Consider the following 22,308-nt stretch of genomic DNA (forward strand, 5'->3'; position numbering starts at 1 on the left):
TGGGATGGGATGGGATGGGATGGGATGGGATGGGATGGGATGGGATGGAATGTCCCTTCCAATAATAGCTCCAAGTTGGGTGTAATTGAGATAGAACCTCCTGTTCAGCAGCACGGGGTGTATCAGCAAAGGGATTCAGGAAGGACACTGTAACATCTCAGGGATGAAAATTAGACAGGAAATCATTCATTCAATCCTTGAATTGAAATCCATACTTACTAAATATTCTTCCCGGAGACTGAAAACTTCCAAGCGTAACTCATGATTTCTGCACAAAGTCAAAGCAGTTGAATTTTTAATGTTCAGTGCTAACGAGAACCTGAGTTCCAAACAAGGAGAAAGCTGAAGAATTTGCAGGAATTATCCAATCAATCCTCTCTAGTAATGAGCACATTTAGGGAATCAGCATCTGCTCCTGGGTAATTCATGAACAGGAGCACAGACAACTCCTTTAATGTGAGTTTCTGTAGGAATTATTCACTGAGCTTTATGTCTTGTGGCACACAGTCCCTGTTTTTGGGGGAAAAAAGGGGTTGTAGACACGGATTGCAGGGATACTCAGGGTCTCAATCTCCTTTGCTTCCCTGTGAGAGTGGGGGACAAGGAGAAAGTGCTCACTCACAGACTCTTTCCTTCCTCACCTGGAACTTGGCTCGATGACACCACTCTGGGCTCTTCCCAAAATGATTCCAGCCCCATAAATTCAATAAAATACTCATCCCTGCAGTGGGATTGACACGATGGGAGGAGAAGATGGGGCCCTGAGGGGGAGGAACCACTGGTTTTATGGCAAATGTCCGTGAGAAATAACAAAGGTAGCAAGGAGAAAACAGAAGAGGAAGAAATGAGGTGCATTTAGTGCTTCTTTTGCATATTTGTGTTACAATAATCTCCAAACAAGATTCCTGGCAATTTATAAAGGACAAAAGACTTTATTAATCTTGAACTACTGATCTTGAAGAGCATTAATGCTGCTGAGAGCAGCATTCCGTGCCTGTCCATCTGCCACACACCCTTTTGCCATCCTGGTGGGCGTAAATAACTCCACACCACCCCTAACAGCACTTATTGGAGCACAGACCATTCCCTGCAAGCCCAGGGTGGAAATGCTGAATTTATCCCTTCTCCTTTTCCTCCTGCGCTGCTGGATGTGATCTTGGATTGCCAAATGATCTCCCGGGCGGTTGGACACCGGGCTCACATGCAGGTTTGGGCGTTGAGCTGTGCTAAGGAATATCTCAGCTCCCACCAGCAGAAAAATTATTGGATGTCAGCAGTGAGAATTCCTTAGGTAGCAAAGTTTATTTGCTGTGACACCAAATTCGAGTCGTCATCAGGATTCATCCAGAAAATTTTTTATGGGTTTGGCATGGAGGAACCCATCCAGAACACCTGGTGTGTCTTACAGAACAGAATCCAACCCTCAAATACTCCAGGAGTTCAGGGCTAGGGGATTTTCCATCTCAGCATTCCCTCGTTTATTAAATGATATTTCCTTGGACCTGGTCCTGGAGGACTGGGCTCCATGGTGGCAGCTCCAAGCAGTGCTGGTGGCACTGGAACACCTCTTTTCCTCACCTCTAGGGAGTACAGGACAGGGAATTCCAGGATATCAACACCAAAAACTACGGCATCACTTGATATTTTGTGCATTCCCAACACGCCCTCAGTTGTGGCCTCTCCATTTTGCCCACTGGAAAAAGCCTCCTTTTAATCCTCTGGAGAGAGCTGGAAGGAAACATTTCCTTCAGCCAGTCCCTGTCATGTGCAGTGCCAAAAGGGAAGCGGGAGAAACAGAAGGAAGTTGCAATGATAATACCAAAATAATCCTGCCATATGTTAGAGCCATTACCCCCTTCTCCCTCCATCCCCAGATGTGCCGTGTTTGAAGAGAGATTCATGGTTACATAATGAATCAGGAGGGAAAGGATGTGAGCCACAAGGATGATGTAAGGAAAGGAGAAAAAAAAAGGAAAAAAAAAGAGGGAAAAAAAAAAAAAGAGAGGAGATTGCTGAAGTCTTTTGGAAGGGAAGGAGGAAGCCTCAGTGCAGGGGTTTGGAAGTCTCCCATCAGTCAGATGAGCGGATTGCTGCAGCAGGGAGGAGGAAAATCAAGAGCATGTGAGGCCATGGAGGAGAGGAATGAGCAGCACGGCAGCAAATCAAAGAGCTTCTGGAAATCCAGATTGGCAAAGAAGGAATTTTCAGGCAGACCCTTAAAAAAAAAAAAAATGCAGTTTTTAGTTGGATCACCAGGACGTGAGGAGTTCGAGCTGCTATCAGAGGAATTAGACAAAAATAGAGTGGGATCCAGCAGCTCCAAATGAAGAAATTGGGCAAGTTTGGCTGGGAGACCCTTCCACAAACAGGATTTATGACTTGGGGGAACAGAGACCTTTGGCTAAATCTCCTGAAAGTTTCATTTCCTCCAAATCCTCCTAAACTTTCATTTGAGGGGCAAATATTGGCAAACGCCTGAGGGGAGGGAGCCGCTGCAACATTTTTAAATCACATTTTTCTCCCCACTTCCAGCAAAGCCATGGAACTACTTCTGAACGAGCGGAAAGCAAACACAAACCCTGCCCACAAGGAGGAAAATTGAACCCTCAGCTCAGCTTTAGGAGCAGCTCTGATGATCTCCTATATCTCTATTAGCAGAAGTTGGGCTTTGAGTAGTGTGAAAATGGTTTCTCCCAGCGACAGGTGTCTTTGATTATTCCAGCAGCATTTCCAGCACTTCTCATCCACAGTGTGGATATTTCCTCAGCGGGGGGCCCTGAGCCATGAAAAGGAGCATAAATCTCTTGTTTTGGGGACGAAGAGCTCACAGGAGAGGTTTTTGTTCTCCATGAAAAATCAGCCGAGGTGCAGAGCTCCAACGGAAGCAAAGCTATTCCAAAGGCCAGGCTGAGGGTGAAGGTGCAAGAGGAACCTCTTTGCTCGGCTTTTGGGGGGAGCTGAGCTGCACCTGCCTCTTTTGGGTCCCCCAGGAGCTGTTCCCATGCCAGACACGGAGCTCCCTGTGCCCTGGCCACACACATTCCCTGCTCCTGAGGATGCCAGGATGGATGGGCACGGCACCAGCTGGGGCTGGATCCAGAACTGGGGAACAAAGGGGGATTTAGCTCCCAGAAACCAAGGAGCTGCCTGGTCAACACTGGGCTTTGTCCCTCCTGAGGATGGAAAATCTCAACCCTTTGCCTCTCATGGGTCAGGGAGGGTTCAGGGAGGGAGGAGAAGCTGGAGGAAATGGGTTCCAACCTGATGCTGCAAGAGAGGAAAGAGCAGAAACGAGGAGCACTGAGAAAAATTACAGATATTTAGTGGATTATTCAGTTTTTGGGTTTTGTTGTATTCCAAATTGTAGGGGGATTGTCTCAACTCAGCCTAAACCCAGGCTCTTGAGTTAAAGTTATGCAGAAAGCAAAGCTGACACTGCTAAACATCATCTGAAGGGCTCAGTAGGAGCCTGACTCAGGGCTCATTGCTATGGCAAGGAATTAAGAAACATGGGATGATTGGGTTACATTTTCCTGGAAGGAGCCAGGCTGGAGAACTACAGGGAGCAAAGGTATTACTGGAATAATAAAAAAAACCCAAACAACCCCCAATTATTTTTACCACGGTAGAATATCTGTTAACAAATGATTATTCTCCTATCTGTGGCAGCGTTGGCTGTTCGAACAAACCCCTTCTTTAAGAGAAGAGATGAATAAAACCAGCAAAAAGGGACTTTAAAGTTTGTGTTTCTTCTGTCTGCAATGGGCAGCATTAAACTCCCCCTCTCCAAGCTCCAGACCTCCCCGACATCTCATCAGCTGTGCAAGGAGATAAATCCTGGCATCCAGCTCGACTTTCCAGCCTGTTCCTACCCATTCTGATATTGAAATCCATTCCCTGGCCACAAAACAGCCGAGGGAGCCGTGGGAGCAGGATCCAGGAACTGGGTAATGAATACAGGGATGAAAGGGAAAGCACAGGGGGAGGATGCTCTGCTGTGAACCAAACGTGCTCCAAGTGCTCCTTTTCCTCCTCCTCTTTGCTGAAAACCCCAGCAAGTTGTGGCATCTCAGGATGAATTAATCTGGGATTAATTTGGGGGATGGAAATCAGAGCAGAATCGTTTCCTTTCGCAGAAAAGGGCAGGAGTTCTACGTTTCCAGAGCAGTCGCTTTTTTAAATCAGAAAGGAAGATGCCACAGTGTAAAATAAGAGCAAAAAAGAGACTTTTTCTTTATGGAAAAGACACCTCTCAGTGGTGAGAAAGTTCCAATGAGATTTCGAAAATCCCTGATTATTTTTAGTAGCAAATGATCACCTCCACATCCATCTCCGATGAAAGCGATGGGAAAATCAATGCCTCAGCTTTGAAAGAGCAAATCTATATAAAGAAACTGATTTATTCTTTTGCCAATCTAATTTGAATTGTGTCCTATATTAATTTTCTGTCATGTATTTGGTGTCCAGCACTATATTTTGCCTCACTAACCACTCCTTCAGATGTATTTCTGTATTAAATACAGTAATACCCTGCAAATAAACTCCTAGAAAGAGTTGAAGTCAGTTAAAATTTTTTACAAAGTCCTTCAAAGGACTGTGGTTTAAAACTGAATTCATGACACAGGGATGAATTATTACTGTTACAGTTATTTTACCTTTGTTAACTTTGTGATTTTCTCCTGCTGAACAATTCCAGCCCAGGATAAACTCAAGAAATTACGAATTTCTTTTTCCAGTGGATGTCAGATCTTCTGGTTCTCTGCCCAAAAAGGATTCCAGGGGGTTCAGATGTGCTGCACAGCTCAGGAATGGCAATTAGAGGGCAGATCAAAAAGAACTTAATAAACCAAATTTTCAACTCACAGGGTGAGACCAGCAAAATCAAACGTAGGAGCAGACGAAACCATGGCAAATTTCAGAATTCTGACAAAATTAGGGAACAAATTTTAGTGCATAAAAAAGAATGGTTTTATAAATGGCTTTGGGAATCTTATATTAACTAGGCCAGTTCAAATTTCTCCCCAGTACTCTGCAGCCACCCGCTGCACTGGATTGTGTCCCACTGCTGGGTTGGATGCCTTGCTCAGCAAATTGCTGGGCCTCAGCCCAAAAAGGGGAAAAGTCCTGAAAGGAATATGAGGTGGGAAGGCGAGTGAAGTGAGACCTACAGCCCTCGAGTGCTGAGTGGGAACCAGCCTCGTTTTCTCCTTCAGACACATTGTCTGGAAGGCTCTGGGAAGGCAAAACCAGGCCAGGTTTCCAGCTTTAGCTCTGATAATCACCAAACACCTGCTCCATCCACGTGGAAGGGAGTGCTGGACAAGGTCTGAGCACATCTGGTTTCACTCAGCGGCTCTGGAGGGTTTGACATCCTATAGGGTTTGACAGAGCAGAGAGTCCAGCGAGTCCTCCAGACAGACAGGCCCAGTTTGTTCCTTTGGACTGGATTTTACCTGGCTGGGCTGATTAGTTTCATAAAACCCTAATTAGAACCAGCTCTTCACGTCAAATGCAATGACATTAAGTGGAATGCAATGACATGAAGTTGAAAACGAGGTGAAATGTATTTACACTAGAGGAATATCTGGAGAAAAGAATGGGTCTATAAAAGCTTCTCTCTGTATCTGATTTTAAGTCTTTTAGTTTTAACTGAACCTGTCTGAAAGCATCAACTGCCTCTATCAATCTTCTCTCTCCACGAGAACGACTCTGGAGCTCCAGTGTGCTACAGGATGGACCCCGAGTTAGCAGAGCTATTAGGGAAAAATGAGTTATTTCAGTGGGATACTCCAAGGCAATCACAGCAAATGTTCCTCAGGGTGGAATCTGCAGCGAGGGAAAATTTAAGGACAATTTAAGTTCTCGTCAGATAAAAATCATGGTGTAAATCTGACAAAGAGCAGGCTTCAGGGAAGCAGGGGTCTGCCTGTTTATCTATCTGTCTTCTTCCTCAAGAGTCTCAGGAATTAAGGCGTTGCATGATCCTTTCTGGCTCATTGTGATCAGTCCTCATTATCCTTTTTCTGCCCCAATCCGCAGCAAGAAATTAACCTGAATATTGGCAAGACATCACCTATTCTTCCATCAAACCCAAGTAAAATATCCCCATCCCTTTATTCACCAGCACATACATTTGATGGCGTTTTCTTTTCCTATTTGTAGAGCTACTCGAGGATATTGGTTCTTCCATTTAACCACAGGGGCCCTGGAACAATCTTTAATGCATTTAGGATGTGGTCATATTTTAGGATGTTTTAGAGGATAAAATCACACTTGAGGGATATTTAAGCCCTTGAAAAAGTGCAGAGGACCCCGTTGGAGGGGCTGCCAATCCCATAAGTGTCCCTCCTGCTGGCCCTGGGGCTGGGAGGGTTGGGGCAGGGCTGGGAGGATTATTCTGCTGTGAGTTCACCTGTTTACCCAGGCTGTTATTTATTGAAGATCAAATTGACTGAAAATCACTCCCGACAGAGAGCTGGCAAGGGATGACATTATGAGGAGAGCAGAGCTGGGGGTTTAGAGCCTCAGTTATCTGTGATTTAGGGATCATTAGGATCTCTTTAAAATTCTTGCAGCCAGCCAAAAAAACTAAAATTAAAGGCAGGCTGTGCCTCACATCACATTAAACAATTTGGGAATAGACAAGAGACACCGTTCTGCTGGGTTAAACCTTTTGTTCGACATCTTTAAATTCCTTTCATCTTTTTGAGCTTGATTTTGACAGTTTGAGTGCATGAGGGGAAGGCTTATTTGTGATGGGGGAAATATTCCTGTGAGTAACTTCTCTATGATTTCTATCACTGTATTTACTCTTATTTTGTCCTTCAACTGGAGACCAGATTACAACTGAGAAAAATTGCCACGTATCCCATGTCCCCAAATCTGGGTGTCTGAACCAGTTCTGTGGACAAAGGGAGACTCCAAGGGCTGAATTTTGGACTGAAAAGGCATCAGACTGAATGAAAACACCTTTGCTGTTTTGAGAGCAGTTGATTTTTAGTGTGGTTGCAGGTAGGACACTTTAAACTGCCCATTATTGTTAGTGGGGAGGTTTTACAGCTATTTAGGAGTGAAAGGAACAGGTTGAATACTGTGAAAGCAGACTCTAGCTCCACTTTCAACAATTTCCAAGTTGGTGTGGGCAACAAATCTCTTCAGACCACTGTTTTGTGCTCTTGGAGGGCAGCAGGAACAGGAAAAGCAGGAGTTCCACCAGAGAAAAGCCCCACTCTTGTTAAGCAAAGCCCCTCAGTTTCAGGGAGCAGTTGGGTTTGGCCAAACCTGCGATCCACCAGATTGATTTTCTTCCTCCTTTTGCTTTGTTTTATTTGAGCAGAGCATTTCTTGCCCTGCTGTTCATCCCCTCGGACAACTCCAGGAAAAAGCCCACTTGCACCCCTCGACCTTTCTCCTCCCCGACTGACAATTCCCTTCCTCAGCCTCCAGGCATGGCTTTTTTTGGGAGTGCCTTATTTAGACCACATGAGCAGCATTCTGAGCTTTCCAGTAGCCTCCCAGCCCCACGGAGGATTTATTTACATTGCATAAAATTAGAGGAAATGAAGGGGGATGTGTTTGAACGGAGAGCAACAACCTCATTCCGCTTGTTATAAACTCCCCTCATGGAAGGATTTCAGTCAATGTCAGCTTGGGGCAGGGAGGGGAACAAACTCCACTCCTGGGCACTTCCAGGATAATGGGGAATGATGCCTGGCAATAAAACACACTCAGCAACTCTCTAAACAAAATTATTTGTTGGATTTCAAGTGATTTTTGCCATTCCATACCATGAATCCACGTTGAGTTCTTGGCTTCCTGTCTCCCCAAAGGATAGCCCACAGAGGAGGCCTTCAGGGTGAAGAGAAGGAAGAATTTCTTATTAAATGAAATATATTCCATGTTTAAAAAGGTGTTTGTACTTGGGGGAAGGAGGAAAGGTTCCGCTGGAAGTGATACAGATGAGGGTCCATAAATAAAACATTTTTACAAATTCAGAATTATTAAATTCCATTTATTTGGTTGTTTGTAACAATTACAAATTATTACAGTCAATCAATTTTGTTTGCATTGGTACCTGTACTTAATCTCTGAGTGCAGAAAATTCATCAACTCAGGATCTTCTGGGTCTGTATTTCAACGCCTTTCTTGCTTCACTCTGGATCCCAAAGGTAAAGGGAAATGGAATAACCACAAAAGGAGGCTGATCAGATCCAGGTCTGTGTTGTGGAAAAGAATCCCAAAAATTTAGGATTAAATCAGTTAAATACAAAACCAAAAAAATTAGTTAAAGTATAATGGTGTGAAGAAGTTTTTTCTAGAGTAAATAAAAACCCAGAAAGGAAAACATATGGAATAAATTCCAGACACCTATAGCAGCATCAGTGGTAGTCTAGAGCGGATCCTCAGCCCTGGTGCCAGAGTTATTCCAAAACACATCGATGGCTCATTGGGGTTGGTGCCAGCCCAAATTTGCCACCGCCAAATTTCACCCCGGTGTCATCCTGGGCCATCCTTGGTTTGGACGTGCCCATCATCACACAGCTTTTAGAAATCCATAAGGAAGTGACTGCACTTCCTGGAGCTCCTGAATGTTCCACCAAAACCTCCTCAGATTGCTGTGGAATTGCTTCTTAGGAAACCATTCCCACATTTCCCAGGGTTTTATTCCTGGAACAGGACAGTGACCAATTCCTCTTCGAACCAACTCTGCTTTTAAGGATAATTTGCAAACACCACCAGAAAAAATAGTCCAGAGCACTCAACAATTTGGATCAAATTATTATAAGCTACAACTTCCTCTGGTGTTAAATTTCCATAAATCTATATATGGAATTCTGTCTCACATATATATATGAGTTATACATACAACTCTCTCACATATATATTTTAATCTCTATAGATGAACTGAGCCAAATATATATAAGAAAAAAATAAGGAGGAATGGCACTTCTCCCCCTTTCAGACATCCAGCTGGAATTCCCTTCAAAAACACCTATTTTTCCAAAAGCAGACACTCCAAATTTTCTAAAATCAGACTTTTCTAGCTATGTTTAAACACATCAAAATCACCATTCTTCCCTCTTTCTCTCTTTAAACCAAAAATCTTCGGAATATCCCATGGATTGATAAGCCCACTGGAAGGGCGGCCATGGAGGCTGCGGAAGAAAGTTCGAAACAGGATGGAAGGAGAAGATGAAAATATTCAAAACTAATATCAACTAACAGCAAAGCATTAAAAATAAAGACAATAACCTTTCTTGTCCAGGGGTAGATAAAGACAGAGCCAGCTTTGGTTTCCTGGCAATACTTGAGAGGGAAAACGGAGAGAAGTCCCAAACAAGGACGGGGATTCTGAGAAGAACTTATTTATTTGTAAACCCTCTACAGAAGCAAAAAAAGCGTGTTCTTCTAATGAGTGGGAATTTAAGCAGCTTTTTTTTTTGGAAAAATAAAACAAATAAATATCCCTCTGCACCTTCAAGGCTGCTCTCATCAGCATAAACCGCTATTCAGTAGCTCGAGCAGTACCTCGCATTCAAGGTCAAGCCAAACCTCCATGAAAACAAACAACTTCTCATCAGCCTTTCCAGCAGGAGTAGCTGAGAAAAAGAGATCAGATGTGCAGGAAAAACATTGGAAAATTGGGGAAAAACGTCGGAAAATTGGAAAAAAACATTGGAAAATTGGGGGGAAAAACATCAGCACAAATATTCGGCCTCTGCGCGACGCCGTTCGCTGGCTTTTCCTGAGACGCAATTTCGCCTTTTCCTCAGGGATCCTTTGGAGGCTGCAGCTCTCTGGGGCTGGAGGCAGGAAGCCTCAGGAAGTGGCTGGGAGCCTGTGGTGATGTAACTGTCACATTGCCCCAGGCCTGGCTCTGTTGATATTAGCCCGGGCTAATCACTGCGCTAATTGGGCGGCCACGACGCGGAGCAGCTCGGCTTTCACTTCAACTGCTCACCCAAATGAGGTTTGACTCAAATGTAATACTTTATATCAACACACGGGATGGCTGTAAAAATAATTCCACATGTGCTGGTGCCTCTTTTTAATAAGTGTCTTCCTCAATTTTCCCTGCTGGATGAGGCACTCAAACGTACACGTAATTAAGGTTATTTAAGGGATATCAATTGAAAAATGCACCCGCAGGAGGCTGAACATGACTGATGGAGCTCCCAGTGCAGCTCCCAAAAGTCAGCTGCCAGAATTTCCTGAAGCACTTCTACAATTTGATCTTCCCCACATTGCCCCAGACAGGAATAACCTGGAAATCTCTTGTTTTGCTCTTTCTGACGTCGTTCGCCTCGGTACAAAATGGGTTTAGAATGGGACATTTATGGTTCGGTAGCAGTTTCTGTGGGAATCATAGGGGATAAAAAAAGCACAAAACACAGAAAAGCAGAGCTGGGCTCAGTTTGTACAGCTGGTGGAGCGACGGGCAACACCTCTCTGCTCAGAACTGATGGGAGAGTCCTTCGGAGCCCCGAGACAAAAGTGGGCCCTAAACAAGGCGCAAAGACAGGGGGAAGAGATCTACTGCAGTAGAATTTTCATGGATTCATGGAGCATTTTGCGTTGGAAGTGGCCTTTAAAGGCCACCTAGTCCAATCCCAAGAACATCTTCCACTAGACCAGGACGCTCAGAGCTCCATCCACCCTGGCCTTGAACATTTCCAGGGATGGGGCAGCCACCACCTCTCTGAGTAACCTGTGCCAGTGTTTTACCACCCCTATTTTAAAATATTCTTCCTTATATTCAGTCTAAATCTATCCCAATTCAGTTTAAAGCCATTCCTCCTTGTCTTAGGCCCTGCTAAAATTTTCCCTCATCTTTAATATAAACCCCCTTTAAGAACAGAAATGCCACAGCGAGTTTTCCATGGAGTTTTCCGTGCATTTTTTTGTTGTCATCTTGGTGCTCTGTCAAATTTTCCCAGTGTTCCTCAAAGGAGGGATGTTTCCAGCACAGGAGATAACACATCAAAACATCAATTTAATGCCTAATTACCCCGGGGATGCTTTGAGGCTGCATCACCCTGTGCTCAGAGATGTCACAGAACATGGAACACTGGAATTCCAGCATTCCAGCGTTCACCATTCCATGGATAGATGATGGAATTGTCCTCCTCACAGAGAGGCAGCAATTTTATGGCAGTGGATGTTTCCCATGTTTCTACTCTGGAGCTTTAATCTCAGCAGGGCTCTGTTCACCAGGGTGCCTGTAAATGGTTTGATAATGAAGAAAATCCAATGTGTGCTTTGTCCAGGATCAAAAAAAACCTATAAAAATTCCCAACTCCAGCGATAAACAAATGGTCTCGGAGTGGATCAGTTAATATTTGTATCAAAGGCAGTACAGAGCAATGCACTGAGCACTGGCAAAGGAGATTTGGGTCCTTCCACAACGCACAAAACCAAATTCCTGTTGCTGTTTTTTATAATTCTGTTGCTTGTGGCAGCCCAGCACCCCCACGATGATGGCACAGAGCACCCACCTTGTGCTGTGATGTCACTGGGTGGCTGAGGCAGCTGCAAAAGGCTCTTCTGATTTGTCAGAAGAAGAAGTTTCCAACACAAAACAATACCAAGAAAGAGAAAAGCAACCCCCTTCTCCTTCAAAAACACACACACAGCTGGAGATGTTAAACAATGCACAGCAGAGCTTGCTAACAACCTTCTCAAAAGCCTTTTTTTGGTTAAAAACCTAGGAATTATTTGTAAAATATTTTTACTTTTCCTTGCTTCACCTTCTCCACCTTCAAGGTGGCTGATTTTCAGTGGAAGGCAAATTCATGGCATTTTGCAGATGAATTTTCACTCTGCCATCCATGTTTCTGTGGGGTTTTACACCCTGATCTTAGGTCAGGCTTTTCTTGGTCAGCAGAACCTCTGAGCTGGACCTGAGAAAACATTTCAGGCTGGAGAGAAACCCCCCCTGACACGTTCCTGTCTCACAGCAGCTCCCCCTGCATCCAAGAGCTTCCCTTCTTTGCAAAGTTGTCATCAAAATCATTATGAGCCCCAAACAGATGTGACCTTAAAGAGCAACTTGATGGAGGGGAAAAAAAAAGAAGAGGTGGGGAATATAAAATAGCCTGTGGTGAAAATAACAGCAGGAAAACATTATAAAATCTGAGCCATAGCTGGCTGGCTTCCTCCTGATTATTGCTTTCTCTTTCAAGGGCCCGTCCTTGAGAGCGCAGATTTTTGGGGCTGATTTTGGGAAGGCAATTTTGACACTCGGCTGTTCTAATGAAACAAAGCTGCTGCATGGAGCTGTGATAACCCCGGGCTCCAAGAACATCCTCGGATTTAAACAGAGGTGTCAAGGAAATCTCATCCTTCGTGATTTTTGTTGTGGTGTGATCACAGCGCCCTGGCTGCTTGGGAAGGGTTGGTTTTGATGTCAAAGGCTGTGCAAATTCCTGGCACGGGAGTTTGGATTTATTTAGAAAGAATCTAAATAAAAAAGCAACAACGAGTTGCTCGGTGTAGCCCAGATCTGTGGCGTGGCTGGAGCTCAGAGACCCAGCTCAGTCCCCTGGGCCAAGCACCCCCAGCTCCCGTGGCACTCGGGGAACCTCAGGGAATGGAGAGAGAGCAGGATTTTGGAAAAGAGCCATGGAACGGTTAAAATATGAAACATGTGAGGAGTGAGTTTAAATTGTGGCAGGATTTGCAGATTGCCAGCACCTCTTCCCCACTCCCAGGGCACCGCTGCTTCCAGCCACCAAGGAAAGCTGGGATTTCACCTCAGCTGGGATGTTTGCATTCAATGCCTTAGGTTGGATTAGGCTCAGAAATTATCTTTTGGATAGAAAAACAAATTCTCCAGCGTGTCTGGTAAGATCTGGATGCAGACACAGCGGTCCTAAATTGGCTGGGACTTCAGCGAGGTGTTGGAAATGAAATAAGAAATCTGCTGGGCCTGCTGCACTGGGCAGCGTTCAAGCCCCAGACTGATCTCACTGTTTTCCTTACAAGGCATTAATATCTTATTGCAGCTGATGCGATATTTAGATCAATGCAATGGAGAAAAAAGTATCTGAAAGTCTTTTGAAAGGAAATGATACTCGGTCGGTGAGGTATGTGCCAGACATGGGGGGGAGGGGGGACAACAAACACCTTGGCCTTGTTCTAAACAGCAAGGCAAAAGAGACAATTGATACTCTGAATTTTGGAATCCATCAGCAGGAGTTGCACTTCATCCCAGGCTGGCAACAGGTTTTTCAGAGCCTTTTCGTTCTTTTCCCAGTCTGGGTCTGGGGCTGCCTTGGCAGTGGAAGTCTGGCTTGCCAAAGCCATTTGCTCCAGGATTTTAAACTTTGAATTGTCCTCTCCAGCTCCCTGAGAGCTGCAATGCCAAGGAGCTGTGCACGAGGAGGGTCTGACACTGCCCCACATTTATCACTGCAAAAATCTTCCACTCCTCCACAGATCTGACAATTCCTGTCTGGTGAGATCTGCAGATATTGGAGAAACCCTTTCCTCTTTTAGCACCACTGTGGGATCAGTCCTGTCTGGTTCGTTGCCTTTTCTCCCCTTATCCCATCACCTGACACAACTCCCCTTTCCCAACAGCACTTTTTCCAGTTCTTTATCAGATTTCCCCGGTCCTGGTGATGCTGGAATTAGAACTGGACTGAAATTCCGGTGCGGGGAGTCAGGCTGCTCCTGCAGCCGGAGGTTTTGGCACCTCAGCTCTGCTTTGCACGGAGAGAACAGCCCGGATCCAGCCTGAAAGCAGCACTTCGTGTCAGGGCTCTGCCGCACATGGATCCAGCAGAACGAATTTGGGGTTAAACCGAGCATCCAGTGGATTCATCAGGATCTGCCTCTGCTCTCAAAGCGCTCCGCAGCCGGAGCTGAAGTCAGCCCCTGCTTATCTGATGCATATCGAGCATCAAGCAAAACCTCCTGCAGGATCCGACCCCCCGTCTGCCCGCTCAGGACCTTCCCGGAGCTCTCCTCGCTGCAGCAGGATTCCTTCCCGGGGAATCCTTCCCGAGTATTCCATGTGCAAGCGAGCGAGCCCTGCCCGGCCTGGGGTAACTCAGCCACGGACCCCGGGAAGGGTTTCCAGCCCGGCAGGGAACTTCCCTGTGTCAGGAGGGAGCAGAGGGGGCTGTGTTGTTGTACCACCAGCGCTGGGGGAATATTGTTTTGTTTTTGGAAGCGATGGCTAAAGCAGATGTTGGGGGCGAGCTGGCGTTGCGGAGCCTGCGGCAGGCAGGAATTATCCTGCAGGATGAAAAGTGACCTCTGGCCAGCACTGGTGCCTTTAATCCGGAGCTTTGTGCGCTGCTATCGGCTCCTGATCAGTTTTAAATCCCCTCCCTCCCACTCAGCCTTTCCCTTTCCCCGGAAAGCTCGGCTTAACAGGGCTCGGTGCCTCCCTCCCGAGGAGCTCCATCACCTCCAGCTTCTCCGTCTGACTGCAGAAACACCAAAGAGAAACTTTCAGCAACTTTGCCGTCCTATAAAACCCCTAAATCCGTACTAAAAAAACCCCAGCACGTTGTCTCAGACTCATGTTTTAGCACTGAGCTTGCCAAGTCCATGTCGTAATTTTTTAAGTCAGCATCTCAAGCAAGGATAAGTCTTCCCTTGCCCATCCTTGAAATACCCAAACCTGGAGAGCCAAAGTCTGTCCCTTACCCGGTGATTTCTGCACAAATTCCATGCTTCAGATTCTACTTATCTACACAGGGATTTTGGAAGGGTTTATATCCCGTTAAAACTGGCAGGATCTGACTATTCCAGCTTTTCCACCCAAATTTGACCAAAGCAATTGAAACCAGGTGGGTTCCCTGCTTGTGGCTCGTCTCAGGTGAGGTGACAGAGAAAAGTGAGCTCAGATAAAAGGTCTGACCATGATTTTGTTCCACCCCAGGATGTCCCAGCCTGACAAAAGACTCACCATGAATTAAAACACACCCAGGATGGTCTCACAGTTTAATTATTGATCCGATTATGGATTCTCAGAGAGTCACTGAAGCCCAGCTGGAGCTTTTCCTACGTTTTTTACGTGAAGGAGCTCAAACTGAAAAGGGTCTTTGCTCCAGGGGGAGCAAAACTCCAAAACCCTGTGGAAAGTGGACGTGTGGAAGCGCTCGAAGCCCCGTCCTGCAGAATCCCGGTGTTCCCAAAGAGGGCACTGATGCTCTGCACAGCGCACGGGGACAGCCGAGAAATCCTCGGCCAGGCATAAATCTCCGCAGAGAAATCTGTCTTAGCACGTCCACCTCAGGAAAAGGGGAATTATTACACTTAATTAAAGTGTATTGACACCACATGTGGCCCCACCTCTCGCTTTGGGCTTTATTAATGACAGCAAAGCTGCAGGCTCGGGCAGGGGGTGGCTGGGGGTGGCTGCAGGGCTGGACAGGACCCACTGGCTGCCCCCAAACACTTTTAACAAGCCTCATTTCTGCCTCTGAGCTCCATTTTCTAGTCAATATTTCAGCTCCCTGGCTGGGTTGGCCGAGGGGATCAGCGCAGCTCTGCGTGCTGCACCCCGTTCATGCTCCTGGAGCCGTGCATGGGCTGTTCGTCACATTTATCCACAGGAAGAATTCGTGAAGCTGTTCCTTTTGGGGTGCTGGGGGGTGTTGTTTTGGTTTTGCGGGAGAGCTGTTTCAATAAAAGTCGTACACAGAATGGTTCCTACTCCAGCAGAGAATTTTGTCTGTAATTCACAAGAAATCGAAACAGAGAGAATTTGCTTAAATCTTGAGTTTTGTGCCCAGATTTATCCCTCCCACTGAGGATCCCTAATTATCGGTGAAATCCTTTAGGTCCAACACGTGGAAGAAGTGTGGGGTTTTTAAAGGATGGGACTTCTTAAGGCCTGAATTTTAAAGCAGGTTTATAACCATTCCTTAGCACCTAAATAGGAATAATCCAGATTCACTGACCACATTTCTTTCACATTAAAGTGAAATTAAACCAGTCTCCATTCTTTGTTTAAACATGTGAATTATTGACCCAATTCCCAGTGCGTTTAAATCCCTAATCCTGTGTTTAATTCTAGAAAAGAAGCAGGAGTTTCAATGTTTAAATTAGGTTTTTGCATTGGTGTTTCAGTGTGATTTTCTCCCCATCCCTCCCTGGCCCTGGTGCTGTGTCCTTGCAAGGGAGCCTTTCCCATTCCCTGCCTTTTCCTCCCACCAATCCCATTAAATCCTGCACTGAGCAGGGACTGATTTCCCCTTCAGCTCCCTGCCCTGGGATGCAGAACAGACTCAGCAGCAGCTTCCACAGTTTCCCTTGCTCCCCTGGGAAAATCAGGGGCGGCAGAAGTGGCATTTTCCAAAATCTTGGAATCATTCCCTAGCAAAGTTCAGCCATGACTGGAAATTCCCCATAGAGCAGTGGCAAGGGTTAATATCATCCCTGCCATGACATTTCATCCAGTTCCCCAGGAGACCTCTCCATGGTTTTCCACTGCCATTGGAAATGAAGACTCCCAGATGGAGCCAGTTGGACCATCACTGGATATTCCAGCTGCACCAACACTGGATATTTCAGCTGCACCAACACTGGATATTTCAGCTACACCAACACTGGATATTCCAGTTGCACCATCACTGGATGTTCCAGCTGCACCAACACTGGATGTTCCAGTTGCACCAACACTGGGTATTCCAGCTACACCAACACTGGATGTTCCAGTTGCACCAACACTGGATATTCCAGCTGCACCAACACTGGGTATTCCAGCTGCACCAACACTGGATATTCCAGCTGCACCAACACTGGGTATTCCAGCTGTACCAACACTGGATATTCCAGCTGCACCAACACTGGATATTCCAGCTGCACCAACACTGGATATTTCAGCTACACCAACACTGGATGTTCCAGTTGCACCAACACTGGATATTCCAGTTGCACCAACACTGGGTATTCCCATTCCAGGGGCTCTTGGAAAGCAGCTGCAGTTGCTTTTGCACATTCAGGAATAGCACCCTCCACTCATGGCCAGTGTTCCAAACCAAAGGCCAGGATTCCCCTCCAAGCTGTTCTGGAGTTGACTTCGCGCCAAAATCTCATGGAAAATCAGAGTTTTACATTTAAAATTTGACTCCCAAAGCAGCCAGGGAGTTTGGAAGGATGGAGGTGCTGCTCCTCAGGATCTGCTGCTGGGGCATTCCTGGGTGAGTGTTTTCCTTCTGGACCCCAGCAAAGAGCAGAGCTGGGAATGTCAAATAAATCCCACTTCAACTTCAGATTTCTGTGGTTCCTCCTCTGATTTTTACCCACCTGTTGACCCGGACAAACCCAATTTATTTTAAACAAAACACGGGCAAAACGGGGGTTGGAATAAGGTGATTTTTAAGGCCCCTTCCAACCCAATCATTCCATGATTCCATGACAATGCCTGTGGAGTTATAGGAATGACAAAAGGTTTATAAAAACACATTTTGACCATTTTCTTCTGGGACTTTGTCCTCTGAGTGGGAGCTGTAACTGCAGAGCACTGTCAGAAGATTTCCTGCTTTGAATTTCTATTTGAGTCATGCAAGAATTAAAGAAAAAAATCTTTCCTTGTATCACAGATACACTGGGATGATGGGATCATGGATTGCTACAAAAGCACAGAGCACAAGCAAAGGGAAAACTCCTTTGCCTCTATCAGCCCAAAAAATCTTAACATCCTGTCCCCTCCTTTACCTGGTGAGAAATTCCTTGTAGGCTGCAGAAGTTGATCATTTGTGTTCAAAATAAACTCATATTTGGTGTATAAGTGGAAAAAAAAAAAGATTTTTAAAAATATTTTGCAGATCTTTTCAGGATGATAGAAAGGGGAAATGTTGCCAGAACAACAAAGGGCTGGAATTTCTGAAATGCAATTCCAACCTTCCAGGTGAACTGTGTGTTTTTATTTATTTGTTTGTTTGTTTGTTTGTGATTAGGTGTGATTTATTTATTTGTTTGTTTGTTTTTCAGGTGTTCATTGTCCAAGAGGAGCTTCACAGGACAGGAATTGGAATAATGCAAAATACCACTGAGCCAGCTCCTCACAGCCCAGCTGGGAATGTAAAACTGTGTCATTCCCATTGGAAATGATTGGAAAATCCAGAGCCTGGGAGATTCCCAAGCCATGATCCCTCGTTCTTCAACAGTGGTGAGTGGATGGCTCTGATATTTTAATATTCCTGGGTCAGGGATGCTCTGGGTATGCCCTTATCGAGGTGATTCTACACAATTCACCCTCCCCAAGCTGCAGGGAAAAAAGCAAAGCTCAAATATATTTAGGATTTTAAACCCTCAACATCCCGGGGCACACAGAATTCAACATTTGTATTTGGTGCCTGCACAGACGGATTCATTTGGCTGCTCATGATTTGTTTAGTGAGCATCAACAAGGCAGGGAAAACACAATTTTTCTTCTATGAACAGAAAGTTGGGGCACCTCAGGAGTTTTCAGGGTAACCCTGTGAATTTATAACTGGTCCTGACAGGGGTTAAAGTCCTCAGGAAGCAGAGTGGCCATCGGTGAGGTCACAGCTGCCCTCTGGGGGGGCGAGGTCCCGGCAGAGTTGTTCAGGGAGATAAGGGGCTGTCCAAATAAACAGCAGTGCAGAAGGAGGATCAGACCCTTTGGAAGAGCCTGGCTCTGCCTCATGCTCCCTGTCAGTTTTTTTCAATCCTTGGAAGAAGTGGAGGGAATTGTGTGGCTGAAATCCATAACTGGGGAGTCTGAACAGAAGAGCCAAGGGAATTCTGCCTTTTTACACCAGTTAAAAACCTGCTCTGGTGGAATTCCACACCTTTTCTCCAGTTGTGGAGCAGTGTTGTGTTATTCAGTGGAGATTGCTGGGAATTTTTTCCCATCCAATAAGGAAAATCCAGCAGAAAAGGAAGGGTTTAATGAACATCATATTTGGAAAACGCAGGGTGTGTGCAGGTTTGAGGCGCCCAGTGCTGGTGTGACTGGAATTAAGGGATCACTGGGGGGGGAAGGGGGGATGGTGCTCTGCAGGAGCAGAATGGGGGGACCAACCCTTAGGAGTTAAAATCCCACCAGGACTCTCCAAACCCGCACGGGGCACCTTGAGGCCGCAGTCCAAGGATGGGAAGTGACCCCACGCTGCTGGGCACCAACCCCATCACCAGGAGGGAGGAGCTGTAAAGCCTTCACCTGTTAGATCAGGAAAAATCCCCCTTTGGGGGATCACAGATCTGGAGTTCTCAGTGCCACCAGCAGTGCAGGGGAAGGCAGGGACATCCACGCAGGGCACAAACCCAGAGCAGGAAAATAGGAGAAGGAAAAAGGGAGCTGAGCCCCTTTCTGCTTGTCCCTACAAACACCACACATCCAGGAGCTTGTGTTCCCAGGATAATGATTCCCTAGGGAATTATTGAGAAATCCTGAAACAAACAACTCTGCCACCTTCTCTTTTTGTTTAGGAAAATGGAACAGATGACCGAGAGGCCGAGCCCGTCTTGGAGGGCTGTTTGAAATTGCCCGTGGTACAAACAAGTCCTGAGGACTCCAACCACTTTAAAACTCCTGAAACTGCAAACCTGTCCTTACTGGTTTGGGAGAGCAGAGCCTTTCACCATCTATTCATACCCTGCAGGCTTTGCTTGCTAAAATATCACCCTAGGCAGCTATTTTTGACCCTCAGCCTGGAGCGGAGCAGCAGACAGGCACTGCAGATGGTCATCTGTGGTCAAAAATCCAGCAAATATTGTAACAGTGTGCAAATCCGAGGAACCTGGACAAATTCCAGCATCAGTAATCCCTTCTCCCAGTATTCCTGCTGCTGGTTCAATTGGAAAACCATCCTGGAGTGCTATTGCAGCTTTGCTGTGTGTAAAAGCCAACGTTTGGCTTCTCTTCTCTCGGAATAATTTGGAAGTTGTTCTGTGAGGAGCTCTGGGATGAAAAGGGCTGCAGAAATATACGATCGTTGTCATTAATTCTGGCACCACTCAAGACCACCAGTATTTAAAATCAATTAACAGGCCTTTTCCTATTATCATTGGCATTTATTTGCATCCAGCTAGGACGAGTTAAGCTCTCATAAAAGTTAAAAACAATCTATTTTTGGAGGTAATAGAGCAGCAGCGAAGGAGAGCTGGTGTATTCTCATTAGACGTTTACTGACAGGAGTTTTCTGGAAATAAGTTCACACGTGGAAGTTTTGCATGGGGGAAAGGGTGAGATGACATCCAGTGAAGTGATTTAACCCTGCTCACTTCACACCCTCAGCTCATCGTGTTTTTCCCTTCAGGTTATCATGAAAATACATCAAAACAAAGTCTGGTCTAAGCTTAAAATACTCCGAGGCAGAGCCTGAATCCTCTCTGGCTTTGGCTCGTGGCAGCCAAGGCGAGGTTGGGTTTCTGTAGCTGTTCCCAGGTCTCTGTCAGCAGAGGGAATTTTATTCTTTTCCATGGCTCCATGTTCAGCTTTGTCAGTGCCAGGACAGGACAGAATTAATGTTTGGGGCAGCAGCTTCCTGAAGGGATGGAGCATCCCCAGCTCTGCCTCTGAGAACTCTGGAATTTGCATCAGCCCCAAATTCAGCTGCCTGTTCCGTGGGAAGTTTTAGGAAAACTCTGTGTTGCGTGGGAGAAGTGTCCAAGTCACCTGGAAACCTCCACTGATTCAGGGATAAAGTGGGAAGAAGCTTTATCTGTGCTCTGATGCTCAGCATTTCTGAAATAAACATCAAATAAACCAAAGTAAATCCATTTCCCAACACAAAATGATAATTAATCCAAGGAATACCATTAATAACAGTTCACAGCAGAGCTTTGGGAGATCTTTTCTTATCTCCAAGCACACAATCAGCACCTGACCGGGGCAGGATCTGCACATTTCCTACTGCAAGGCAACAAGGAGCGGCTGGAAGCAGCTGGAAATAATTCAGGAGCACAGTGCAGTGAAAAGGAGTTTAGAAACCACACGGCCTCGATGATATTTTCGCAGTGCTCCAAGCAATTTACTTCCACCAGTTCAATGGTTTCAAGGCTCTCCAGCTCCAAATTACACCCCCAGCACCAATGCCAGCAGTGGGAAACTCAGAGCATCAGGCCAGGGGAACAACAGCCAAAGGCCTCGAGGAAAGGGCAGGAGATTTAGGAATGGCATCCTGCTGGATTTGAGGGGGATCAACCCAAATCCTGTCCTCTCTGTCAGTGTCTCCCTCAGATGTGTCTGATTATGGAAAATAATTTGCATTTTCTGCCAATATTGCGAAGCCCACCGGCTCCACCCAGCCCATGGGATCCCTGCCCGTGCTCTCCACCTTGCTGGGGTCCAGAGTAGGAACCCGTTTGTGCCATAAATTACAATTCCATATAGATTATCCAGGCAAAACTGGGATTGTGAGGAGTCCGTGTCACTCGTGACCCAGGTAAAGCTTTTCTTACCATGAAAAGCACCTCCAAAAATGGATCACAAGCAGAGCAGGAGGGACTGTGCTGATGCACTCCGGGGAATAAATATTCCAATTTGATTTGTGCCTGGCATTCCTCTGTGCAATTCCTCAGGGAGCAGGACACGTTTTGTTTGTATTCACTGCCCAAATGGTCACTTAGGGTGGGATGCTCAGCTCTAATGGGCATTTTCCCCATCCTTTGACTCAAAGTGAGGGAGAAATGAGGGATTTGGCAGAGTGAAGGTTACCCACAACTCAAGTTGATGTTCTGGAGTGATTTTGGGCTCAATGTACTTTGCAATTTTAGTGGGGGCGTGGAAGGAAAAGTCAGAGGTGATAAATAAGAAAAAGGCAAAAAGCAAACAAAGAATTTGGCCTTCAGGTGTTATCAGCCCTGGAAATCTGAAGTTGGAGATTTTTCAGGGGTCTGGACACATCTCAACTTGAGACACTTGAAAATTAAAGAAATATGTAGAATTGTGTATCTAAAATTTGTAACATGTTCAAAAAAATTAAAGTCCCCGTCTAAAGCTTTGTGTGAAAGTCCCACAGAAGTCCAGGAATTGTTGGAAGGATTGGATGGGGACAGCTTGGAGATGGGGAGGGACAGGGAGAGCCCCACAAGTGCAGAACTTCTGGAGAGACTGAATTGGGTCAGAAATACAATGGACGGGAAATAATTCCCCAGGAGGGACATGAGAACAGGACCTTGGAAAGAAAATAAGGGAACATTTGATATTGAGAGGAGAAGGAAAATCTGGAGAGCCTGGGAAGGCAGATGGAGATCTGGAGAATAAAATGGTTTTGCTATAAAAATGTACCTCACGTTATGAGTGCAAAAATTACCAAGTGAGAAAATGAGCAAAAGGCCAGCTCAGAGTGAAAAGAGAGCCTGGCTTCTCTGAATAAA

Source organism: Corvus kubaryi, unplaced genomic scaffold (genome assembly GCF_017639235.1).
Source record: "Corvus kubaryi isolate FWS band 111438036 unplaced genomic scaffold, C.kubaryi_AGA036_p1.0 37272, whole genome shotgun sequence".
NCBI lineage: Eukaryota > Metazoa > Chordata > Aves > Passeriformes > Corvidae > Corvus > Corvus kubaryi.